Source organism: Bombina bombina, chromosome 4 (assembly GCF_027579735.1).
Source record: "Bombina bombina isolate aBomBom1 chromosome 4, aBomBom1.pri, whole genome shotgun sequence".
In the NCBI taxonomy this organism is placed as follows: domain Eukaryota; kingdom Metazoa; phylum Chordata; class Amphibia; order Anura; family Bombinatoridae; genus Bombina; species Bombina bombina.
Genome location: NC_069502.1, coordinates 1,136,956,006 through 1,136,967,827, shown reverse-complemented (window position 1 = coordinate 1,136,967,827; position 11,822 = coordinate 1,136,956,006).

Sequence of the window (11,822 nt, the reverse complement as noted above, 5' to 3'; positions counted from 1 at the left end):
CTCAGACAATTCTTTGCTGCTCTTTCTCTTCTACATGCTCAGTGTGGCACACAGAGACACACAACAGAAAGGTTGAGTACATTTTTCACCATTTTAACTGGTTGCCGGTAGGATTTCTATATTGTCCCCCTCAGTTATACTGTTTTTAAAAAATTACTTATTGGACTTTAATATAGTATACAATACTATAGTACTTATCTTATTTGTTTGAGTTAAAATACAAATTGTTTGTTTAAAACTTTTATTAGGTATAGAACCAAAGCTCAGCGAAGGGGGTAAATATATATGTATTTAAGCACATACATAAATATTTTTATTATTATTATTTATTTATAAAGCGTCAACAGATTCCGCAGCACTGCCCATGGGTACAAGGATAAAAGTACAACGGAGAAACAATACAATAAAAGACAAAATTTTACAGACAAATACAAGGGGAATTAAGGGCCCTATTCCCATGAGAACTTACAATCTAGATGGGCAGGAGGATGGGAAACAGGAGGTGGAGACTGCAAAGGTGAGAATGATATTAGTGAGGAGATAGATGAGGGCAACTGTTAGGTAAGTGAAGTTAATTTTTTCATGAGTCGGGTGATGAACTTCCTTGAACTAAAAGGTTTTTAGGGAATATTTAAAGGAGGAGAAGTTAGGGGAATGTATGACAGCTCGAGGAAGTGTGTTCCAGAGGGTTGGTTCCGCACGAGAGAAGTCCTGTAGTCTAGAATGAGAGGAGGTGATGGTAGAAGACATGAGGAGCAGGTCATTGTTGGATCTTAGGGAGCGGGCTGGAGTATATTTGTTGATGAGTGAGGACAGGTAGGGTGGGGCAGCATTGGTAAGAGCTTTGTAGGTCTGGGTGAGAATTTTGAATTAAATTCTACTGTGAATGGGGAGCCAGTGAAGGCACTCAGATGCAGCAGAAACAGAGTGTCAAGAGAGTTGGATTAGCCTGGCAGATGCATTTAGGATGGATTAAAGAGGAGAGAGGTGGGAGAGAGGGAGGCCAGATAGTAAGTTATTACAGTAGTCAAGTCGGGAAATTACCAGGGAGTGGATTAGTTGTTTAGTAGTTTCAGCACTCAGAAACGGACGGATTTTGAAGATATTCTGTAGGTGGTTACGGCAAGATGAAGAGAGCAATTGGATGTGGGGAATGAAGAACATAATTGAGTCAAGTGTGACTCTGAGGCAGTGGACTTGGGGTGATGGGGAGATAGTGGTGCCGCCAACAGTGATGGAAAAATTAGAAACTGGAGTAGAGTTAGAGGGGGGATTAGAAGTAGTTCGGTCTTGGACATGTTTATTTTTAGGTGTTGAGAGGCCATCCAGGAGGAAATGCCAGATAAGCAGTTGCTGATGTGAGAAATGACAGAAGGAGAGAGTGCAGGAGTGGAAAGGTAGATCTGGGTATCATCAGCATAGAGGTGATAGCTGAAGCCATAGCTGTTGATAAGTTTACCCAGTGAAGAAGTTTAAATAGAGAGGAGTAGAGGACCCAGGAAAGAGCCTTGAGGTATTCCAACAGACAGAGGCAAAGGAGAGGAGGAGTCACCAGCAAAAGAGACGGAGAATGATCTGTTAGAGAGATAAGAGTAAATTCAGGAGAGGGCAGTGTCACAGAGCCCAAGAGAGCTGAAAGTCCACAGAAGAAGGGGATGGTCAACAGTGTCAAAGGCAGCAGAGAGGTCAAGTAAGATGAGTATGGAGTAGTAGCCTTTGTTTTTAGAAGAAAGGAGATCATTAGTAACCTTGGTGAGGGCAGTCTCAGTTGAATTTTGGGGATGGAAAACAGATTGCAGGGGGTTGAGCAATGAGTTGGAGGACAGGAAGTGTGTTAGGCGATTGCAAACTAGTTTTTCAAGGATTTTTTAAGCTAGCGGGAGCAGTGATATGGGGCGGTAGTTTGCAGGAGAGTTAGGGTCAAGGGAGGGTTTTTTTGAGGATGGGGGTGACCTTTGCATGTTTGAAGGAGGCAGGGAATGAGCCAGTAGAAAGGGATAGGTTGGATATGTAAGTAACAGCTGGAGTGAGGGTGGGAGACAGAGAAGGTGCTAGATGTGAAGGAATAGGGTCAAATGTGCAGGTAGTAAGGTGTGAGGAAGACAATAGGAAAGCCACTTCACTCTCAGTGGTTGGGAGGAGGTGGCAGAGAGTGGCAGAGGGGGTGACTGGGAGCAAAGTTGGGAGATTGCAGGCTTGTGTTGGGATGTTTCTTTGGATGGTAAGTGTTTTATTGAAAAAGTAGTCAGCCAGGTCTTGAGCACTGAATGCAGATGAGGGTGGTGGTACAGGTGGGTAGAGGAGAGAGTTGAAAATGGAGAAGAGTCTTTTAGGGTTGGAGGAGTGAGTGGATATAAGAGAAAAGAAGTAGGTTTGCTTAGCTAAGCGAAGGGCAAAGGTGTAAGGGTAAAGAATAAACTTATAGTGCATGAAATCAGGTTCAGAGCAGGATTTCCTCCAGGCACGTTCAGCAGTGCAGGAGCATTTTTGTAGGTGGCGTGTTTGCTGGGAGTGCCAGGGCTGGAGCTGACGATGTGGGGCTTTGCAAAGTTGGGGCGGAGCGAGAGTGTCAAGTGCAGAGGAGAGAGTATTGTTATAGTGGGTCATAGCAAGTTCAGGGCAGGATATTGTGGAAGTGTGGGGGAGTCGTATTAGAAAAAGGTTGGAGAATTGGGGAGGGTCCACAGTGTGCAGATTTCTACAGGTGCGGGGGCAAGGGGGGGAAGTAGGTTTAGTCTGTATATTAAGATTAAAGGTGAGTAGATGGTGGTCTGTGATGGGAAATGGGCGACAGACAACATCAGAGAGAGAGTAGAGATAGGAGAATACCAGATCAATAGAGGGTCCATCACGGTTGGTAGGGAATAGGGTGGATTGTGAGAGGCCAAAGGAGTTAGTGAGTGAGAGAAGTTTAGAGGCAGCAGGGCCAGATGGGTTGTCAATTGGGATGTTGATGTCCCCCAGAATTAGAGGAGGTATATTTGTAGAGAAAGCAAGGAAGACAGGCAGCAAAGTTGTCAAGGAATATTGAGGTTGGCCCAGGGGGGCGATATATAACTGACACTCTGAGAAAGAGGGGGGAGAACAGGCGAATGCAGTGGATTTCAAAAGAGGAAAAGGAGAGAGATGGAAATGGAGATAGGTACTGATAGGAGCAGGAGGGGGAGAGTAAGATGCCAACACCGCCACCATATCTCTCACCTGGCCTAGGTGTATGGCTAAAGTGAAGACCACCATGTGTGAGAGCAGCAATGGAAGCAGTGTCAGAGGAAGATAGCCAGGTTTCAGTAATTGCTAAAAGGTTGAAATTGTTGAAAACAAACAGGTCGTAAACAGTTGTAAGTTTGTTACAGACGGGGCGAGCATTCCAGAGGGCACAAGAAAAGAGAGGGGATAAGCGCTGTGTGTTAATGGAGATGAGATTGTTGGTATTGCGTGACAGAGCGAGAGTGTAAAAGTGTGTTGATTGCTGCAGGGCCAGGGTTAGGAGAGACGTCACCAGTAGCAAGTAGTAGTTGCAGTGAAAGTGACAGAAGAGAGTGAGATTTGTAGGCTGGTTATTTATTGCCTGTTTGAGGGGCGTGTGATAAATTTGCAGTCCACTTGTAATCTAGCCCTTAAATGAGTACCAAAAGGAAGCTGTTGTCATCTTCAGTAGATTACAGCTCCAATTTTAAAGACTGAGCCCTAAGTCGTTTGCCTTTCTATATAATAGCAAACAATAAATTCTGCTTAGAATTATTTCTGTATACTATGAAGACATTCATTAAGAAAATCTATTCAACAAATTATTTGATAAAGTATTTAATTGTCATATTCCATCAACATAAAAATAAAGACATAAAAATAAATAAAATGGCTGTTTTTGTGGACACTGGAGCAAGAGACCCTCTCTGATGTCAAGGATGCGGCAGGAATAGTCAGCCTCCATTACAATAAAGTCTAAATTAACCATTTATGATTGAAAGCAACTGTCCAATTTATTTCATTTATTAAATTTGATTTATTCTTTTGGTTTCTTTTCTTGAATTCTATATCTAAGTAGGATGATCTGAGTTAACGAGAGCACATGTTTTAGGACTAAACTAAATTGATAATAGAAGTAATTGGAAAATAGTTTCACATTTTTTAAAGCAAGCCAGGGACACGGTTAAAAAAATAAATATGCAGCACTGATTAAGGTAAGTAAACTTTTGGGTGCATAAATCTCCAATTTAGAGATGCAGCTATCCTTATGTTACATAATTCTACAAAGAGTGCAGAATTATGTAATATTATTTTTACCATGTTAATGTGATTTCAGGTGTAATAACATTTAAAAAAGAAAAAAATTCAGCTTACCCTGTTAAACCCTTAACCCAAAATGACGTATAAATACGTCATATGTTACGAAGCTATTCGTACTGCATAACGTACAGTACATATATACGTTGCAGCTTCAGGAAGCTGTTCCTGAGCGCCATGTATTTGTCTGCATACGGAAATGGAGCACAATTGGTGCTCTGGTTCCATATGAAGGCAGATGCTGGATCGTTACAGACGGCGACACTGTGGGCTAGATTACAAGTGGCACTGTTTTCTTTTGTGTAACAGAAATTCTGCTTGGATTTTCATTTTTGAGCTTTTAAGGTTGCATTTGTATTACAAGTTTAAAAAAAAAACATAGTTTGCGGTAGCGTTAACCCGAATAGCGTGAAAAACTAAACTTTAGTTTTCATGTACACATGGGTACACATGCACGTATTCCCCCATAGAGATCAATGGAGAAAAAAAGGGGAAACTCCATCGCCTTTTCTCATTACCCATAGAAGTCAATGGGGGAAAAAAAACATTGCGCAAACGACATAGCATATTCGTATTACTAAATGTGAAATATTTACAGTAAATACATAGTTTAAATCGTTATTGAATATAAATATTGCATAAATATGTTTCATCATGTTTTTATCAGGGCTATAATGCACTTATATATATCTTTATATGTGTGTGCATATATATTAATGTTTTTATATATGACTGTAAATTCGAAAAGAAAGATAATGGTACCACACTCCGTAAAAATATATTTTTATTGAAAATTCTTTAAAATTCAAAAAGTGAAATATGTGACAGCCTTGCCACTTGGTTGGAGAGAGAGCGCAGCACACAGGCTTACGTGTTTCGTCAGGTTGCCGTAATCATAGCCTGTTGTGTGTCTGTACTCCTTGCCATTAAGAACCCTTTAGTCTAGTCTAATGGTTAAAACATATGCACTGACCCTCCTTCTAATGCTCAGTGAATGCTAAGCACCTACAGCTTAATATTTAACCCTATCACTCCTTACCCTCTTTTTATATGTATTTAAGTTATTGGCACATGCCTCGCTGAAAGCATTTTAGTATTAAGTATTGAGTGAATATGGGTTATGCCAAATAGAACATAAGTGTTTGTGTATACCATAAGTAATAAAGATATTGTAATATGGGCTTGTTATGTGCACTGAAAGTCACAATGTCTACCTTCAAATAATTCAAATAATTCCCATCTGTCCTGACCTTGAATGAAAATTGATAGGTATTCAGATGATTAACCCTTTATCAAGATGTATCTATCTTAAATAATTTAAGATTGTGAGAAAGCTAATTATTTTGTGGATTACCTAATACTTGCTACTTTCTCTATTTTTTTTAGGCTGTTTGCTAAGTTACTAAAGAGGCAATTATGAAATTTTACTATTTATCCCATTCCCTAATGACTGCTCACTAGAAAGGATTCATTATTTCATTATTATTACCTAAACAAAACTGTGTAGTAACAATAAATGCGAAAAGAGGTGAAAAGGTGTGGAGATATCCAATTCCCAGTAATTTATAATATCGTATCTGGAATTGAGACCCTCTGGTATTCTCGTTCTGAGTCTCAGAATCCAGAACATCTCCCTTCTCGCCAAGAGTTTATCTAAATCTCCCCCCTCTTAGGGACCTTTACTTCCTCAATGGCACACCATTTTAGTGTGCTTATCTCACCCTTATGTTTCTCAGTAAAATGCTTTACAAAGGGTGTTTGTGATTTACCTCTCGAGATAGTGGATATATGCTCCCGTATTCTTGTCTTAATGTCCCTCGAGGTAAGACCAATGTATTAAACCTTACACGTTTGACAAGTGAGCATGTATATAACACTCGTAGTCGTACAGTTCATACATGTATTAATCTGGAAAACCTCTCCTGTCACATGTGACTTAAATGACTTAGTTTTGTATAGGTAATCGCAGGGCTTGCATTTCTTATGACCGCAGTTGTACATACCCCTGCTGGTCATCCAAGTACCTCTGGGTTTAATTTGGGACTTGAGTACTGTTGGAGAGAGTAATGACCCCAGAGTGGGACATTTTCTAGAGCTACACCTAACACCCCTTTTGACCACCTTGACAAGTTTGTCATCAGCTGCCAAAATCGGGAAATGCTTCCTTATTATGTTAGCAATTTCAGGGAACTGGGCACTATAACTGGTAACAAATGTTAACCCCTTATAGTCCACCTGTTGTTTTTTACTTCCTCTAAGAAAGGTGTCCCTCGTCCTCGGCCCCACCTGTATTCTTGCTCTCCTTATTGTTTTCTGGGCATACCCTCTCATTTTTAGTCTTTGTTCCAGAGCAGCTGCTTCCTGGTGGAAATCACCGTCATTCAAGCAATTCCTCTTTAAGCGAATAAATTCGCCTTTAGCTACTGCTGCTGCTGTGTGTCTGGGGTGGCAGCTACTACCATGTAGCAGTTTGTTTCCACTTATCGGCTTTCTATAACTTTGGTGGTAACTCTATTTTTTCTTGTACCTGTCAAAATTAAATCCAAGTAATTAATGGTTGGATTGTGTTCGAAAATGAAACTCATACCCACATCATTATCGTTTAGGATTTCTATGAATCTCAAGATATCAGAAGGGTCCCCTTTCCAGATAAATAGGAGATCGTCGATGTACCTCCCATACATGACGATTCGATCCTTATAGATGTTTCTATCTCCAAAGATGTGGAAGACTTCCCACCAACCTAAAAATAGGTTGACGTACGAAGGGGCAAACTTTGCCCCCATCGCCGTTCCACATCTCTGGAGATAAAAAAACATCTTGAAACTGGAAAAAATTATGGGTCAAAAGGTACCTAGTGACTCTGAGTACAAAGTCCTGGAAGTCTAGAGAGAAATCTGAGTGATTTCTGAGAAAGAATTTTATTGCCCGTAGACCTTCCTCATGAGGGATCGAGGAGTATAGGGATACAGCATCCACTGTTATCCACTGATAATCCTGATCCCACATTTGTGTTTTCATCATATTGAGGACATGTTTAGTGTCCTTAATATATGAAGGCAGATTTTTTACAAAAGGCTGAAGTATGCTGTCTAACCACTGTGATAGGGGTTCTAAAAGGGACCCAATCCCACTAACTATGGGACGGCCTTTTATGTCTTCAAGTGACTTATGGACCTTGGGCAAGTGATGGAACAGGGGTGTTCTCGGGTTGTCCACCATTAGAAACTCCATAGTTTTCTGATCTATACACCCCTGCTCCATCCCCTCGTCCAAAAGATGCCCCAATTCCCTTTTGAAGGTCTCTGTGGGATCCTTTTGCAAGGTCACATAGTTTCTTTCATCACTCAGTTGCCTAAGTGCCTCCTTGACATAGACCTCCCTATCCATAACAACCACTGTCCCTCCCTTGTCTGCATTTTTAATGAGAAGTTCTGTGTCTTCTTGCAAATGTTTTAACACTAATCTCTCATCTCTCTTCAGATTATGTCTGGTGGGAACAGTACTATCTTTCAGGGCTATAAGGTCCTTTTCCACTCTGTTAAAAAATGTCTCTATGATAGTCCCTCTGTCTCTTATGGGATAAAAAACAGATTTAGGTTTGAAACATGTACCTTTATTAACATGACCATGTTCAGTGTGTGCATCGAACTGAAGACTTTGCAGTGTTACCTCATCACATGTTTCTTGAAAACTCAGTTTTGTTGGTTCTGTTTCTATATCTAAGCACCAGTTATTAGAGACGTCAGTGTCCTCCCTTCCATGGAAATGTTTTTTTAAAGTTATATTCCTCACCAGTTTGTTAACGTCAATAATGGTCTGGAATACACTAAAGTCTGTGGTAGGTGAAAAAGACAATCCATACTGTAAGACATTATATTGTGTTTTTGTTAAATGTTTTTTGGACAAATTAATTCCACTACCTATTTGTACTTTGTTTGTGTCTTTTGCCCTCTCAGTTGGTATCTCTCCTGTGACGTGTTCACACTGGGGACTGTTCTCACTGCTGTGTCCATGGGAAAAACCTGTTCAATTTCACTAGCTTCTACCCTTTGTGTTTCTTTATTTGTTGATGTGTATCTAGTTTCTCCTTGTTTAGGGGTCGATTTTTTCTGTTCCCTTCCTCTCGTGGTATATGCTGTATTCACTCCTGTATTCTCTATTGTGTTTTTCAAAATACCTGTTTGTACTACTTTTGTTTCATCATTGTCAGAGGATTTCTCCTTAAAAAAAAACCTAGTTTGCGGTAGCGTTAACCCGAATAGCGTGAAAAACTAAACTTTAGTTTTCATGTACACATGGGTACACATGCACATATTCCCCCATAGAGATCAATGGAGAAAAAAAGGGGAAACTCCATCGCCTTTTCTCATTACCCATAGAAGTCAATAGGGGAAAAAAAAACATTGCGCAAACGACATAGCATATTCGCATTACTAAATGTGAAATATTTACAGTAAATACATAGTTTAAATCGTTATTGAATATAAATATTGCATAAATATGTTTTATCATGTTTTTATCAGGGCTATAATGCACTTATATATATGTTTATATGTGTGTGCATATATATTAATGTTTTTATATATGACTGTAAATACATATATACACAAAATATACATTAATTTACATGTGCACACACACACACACACATATATATATATATATATATATATATATATACATACATACATACAAATACATCTTTAGCAATGTATATGCATGTGTCTCAATGTTAAAGCCATTTACCTGCCTTTTTTTGTTCTAACACCCGAGATCTCATATCTTTGAGCCCTTCTTACTTTTTTGTGCAATATTTTGTTAAAATAATTTTTATTAGACAGTGTTAATATGAGTGTAAATATACTTTGTAATGTATTTTTTAAGTGTTTTATTCAACTTTTACCACAGTTTACCACAGCTCTGAGATCGTGGAAAGGATTGACGTGTAAAGGGCAATTTCGCTCCACTTGTAATATCAGCGAAATGAAAATGGCCTGCAAAAACACAATAGCGCTAGCACAAAACCGTTTGCTCCTCATTTGTATAAAGATCATCTGCTGGTGCAGGTGTAGGTGTGGGAGAGAAAGTGGGAGCCAGATGTGTTGACCAATGGCAGAGGGGGAGGGAGTGGGAGGAGCCCTACACTGCAGAAAAAAATTAAAGGGAGAGGGAGGGGAGCTATACTACAGAAAAGGGATGCAATGGGGGGTGGGGGTTCCCATGTGTAAGGATCACCGGGAGGGGGGAGGTGAGGTGACCACTATACTACAGAAAACATTTAAGAAAACATAAAACTGAAGAAAAAAAATATGTATAAGTTTGGTACTGGCAGACAGTATGTATTTAAGGCTTTTATTATTATAATTATAATTATTATTATTTTTTTTCCTTCAGTTGAGTGATCTTCCTCAACCCTCCCACCGCTCTTTATCCTTCCCACACAAATATCTAACACTCCCCCTCCCACTAATGTTGGAAATCTTTGGTACTGGCAGCTATTTTCCAATTCCTAACTTATACACTTATACGCTCTTTATCCTTCCCACACAAATATCTAACACTCCCCCTCCTACTAATGGTGGAAATCTTTGGTACTGGCAGCTATTTTCCAATTCCTAACTTATACATATTTTTTTTCAGTTTTAAGTTTGTTTGTTTTTTCTGTAGTATAGTGGTCTCCAAACCTTACATCCTTCCGGTGATCCTTACACATAAATTTAATTTATATTCTATACATAATGTGTGCAAATCAACTAATGTAAAAAGCAATGTAAGAGATTGTCAAAAATCTATAAATGTCTAAAAAACAAAAGAGGGCGATTCATGTGTATGTCAATTTATCAACTGACTGGTATGTGCAGTAAATACAGGGTACTCACACAGGGTTGCAGCACCCACATGTGCTGATAGAGGCATTCCGAGGACTCACAGTGCTCAAGCTCACTGAACTTTGGGTGCAGGTCTCACACAGCGATGTCGGTATTCCAAGTAGATGTTTTGAACTTGCAAATCAGATTGTGTTAGTGATGAAATATCAGAAAGCGCCTAACTAGAGGCTATTGGGAAGTGGGTTTAGAAGATTCTATAAGCTTCTCTATCAAGTGTAGATATTCTTGGTAAAATATAACACAAGGTTGTATAAAGATGAATATATAAGCGATATAAGAGTTTGACAAATTTAATACATAAAATAAAATTAAAATTCAGCATACAATCAGTTAAAAACATGGATCCATGTACATATTATAGAATATTGTACAATATTAATCGGTTAATAACAATTGTTTTAAAACGATAAGTAACAGTTGTTTTAAAACACAAACTTATTCTAAAAATCACAAACTTCTGTAAAAATTACTTTAAATGTTACAAACTTCTGTAAAAATTACTTTAAATATTTGTTGTTATTCAGTTCCTTAAAATGTAGTTTAGGTGTATTGCACCAATTTATTGAATGTCTCTAATTCCTTAGTGGGAATATCCTCCTCCGTTAAAAAATGTGATAAAACAATGATGGTATATAAAAAATAAAAGTGATTCCTTTAAAGTGTTCCAGAAAAAATTCTGTGTTAGAAAAAATAATAATAAAAAATCTGTGTTTAAAAACAAAATTATATTGGTGTTCTAAAAATCGGAGATATGTGAATCAAAAATATATAACTCAAAAATTGAACTCAAAAAACGTGTGGTGATCCAAAAATGATGATGGTGAAAAAATTAGTTAGTGGAGAAAAATGTGTGGGTGTAGCTCCAAATCCTTAATCAATGGTTATTTGATGGTGTAAAATAAATGTGTTGATAATAATGATGATTAAAATCCTCCTTTCCTTTCTGGCGAATGCTTAGTTGTTGGAGTGTTTTCTAGGGTATTCAGTCTATATTATAAGACTCTATCCTCATAAACCTGCAATCAACAACAAAACAACATAGTGCAATAATGCTACAAATAGAGAAGAAAGTAATTAAATATTGCTCACCAAATTCTGTCAACGCGTTTCGGCCTCTCAGTTAGGCCTTTTTCAAGACTATGTTTTCTGGTGAGTTATGGTGGCTATTTAAAGTATGTTTTACCAATCAGTGGGTCGTGTATTTGGCGCCAAAAAACGTTAGCCTCACTTGACCCGGAAGTATTATCTTTCCCTTACGGTTTTTTTATGAACTCTTTTTTCTATTACCTTATTCTAAGTGTTCTATTAATGATTCTCTTTATATTGGGATTCCGTTTACTATTTTCTACTTTATTGCTTATGTTTCATTTGTTTTGTTCCTTCGTAAAACCGGATGTGGTTTAGTGAAACCGGAAGTGTCAGATGTGAAAGGTTTCACTCGTTGAACCGGATGTTTGTATCTAAGCAAAAACCGGAAGTGACGTCTAGTCTGTCACTTCCGGTCTACCCCGTGTTTACAAACATTGCCGGTTGCCATGACAATACCTCCGGTGTTGTTTTTTGTATAGGTGATATATAATTCAGCGGAGATTTCTCAGTATTTTGGGTACCAAAGGTTTGGTTCATGGATGCCTTTTGCGATCGTAC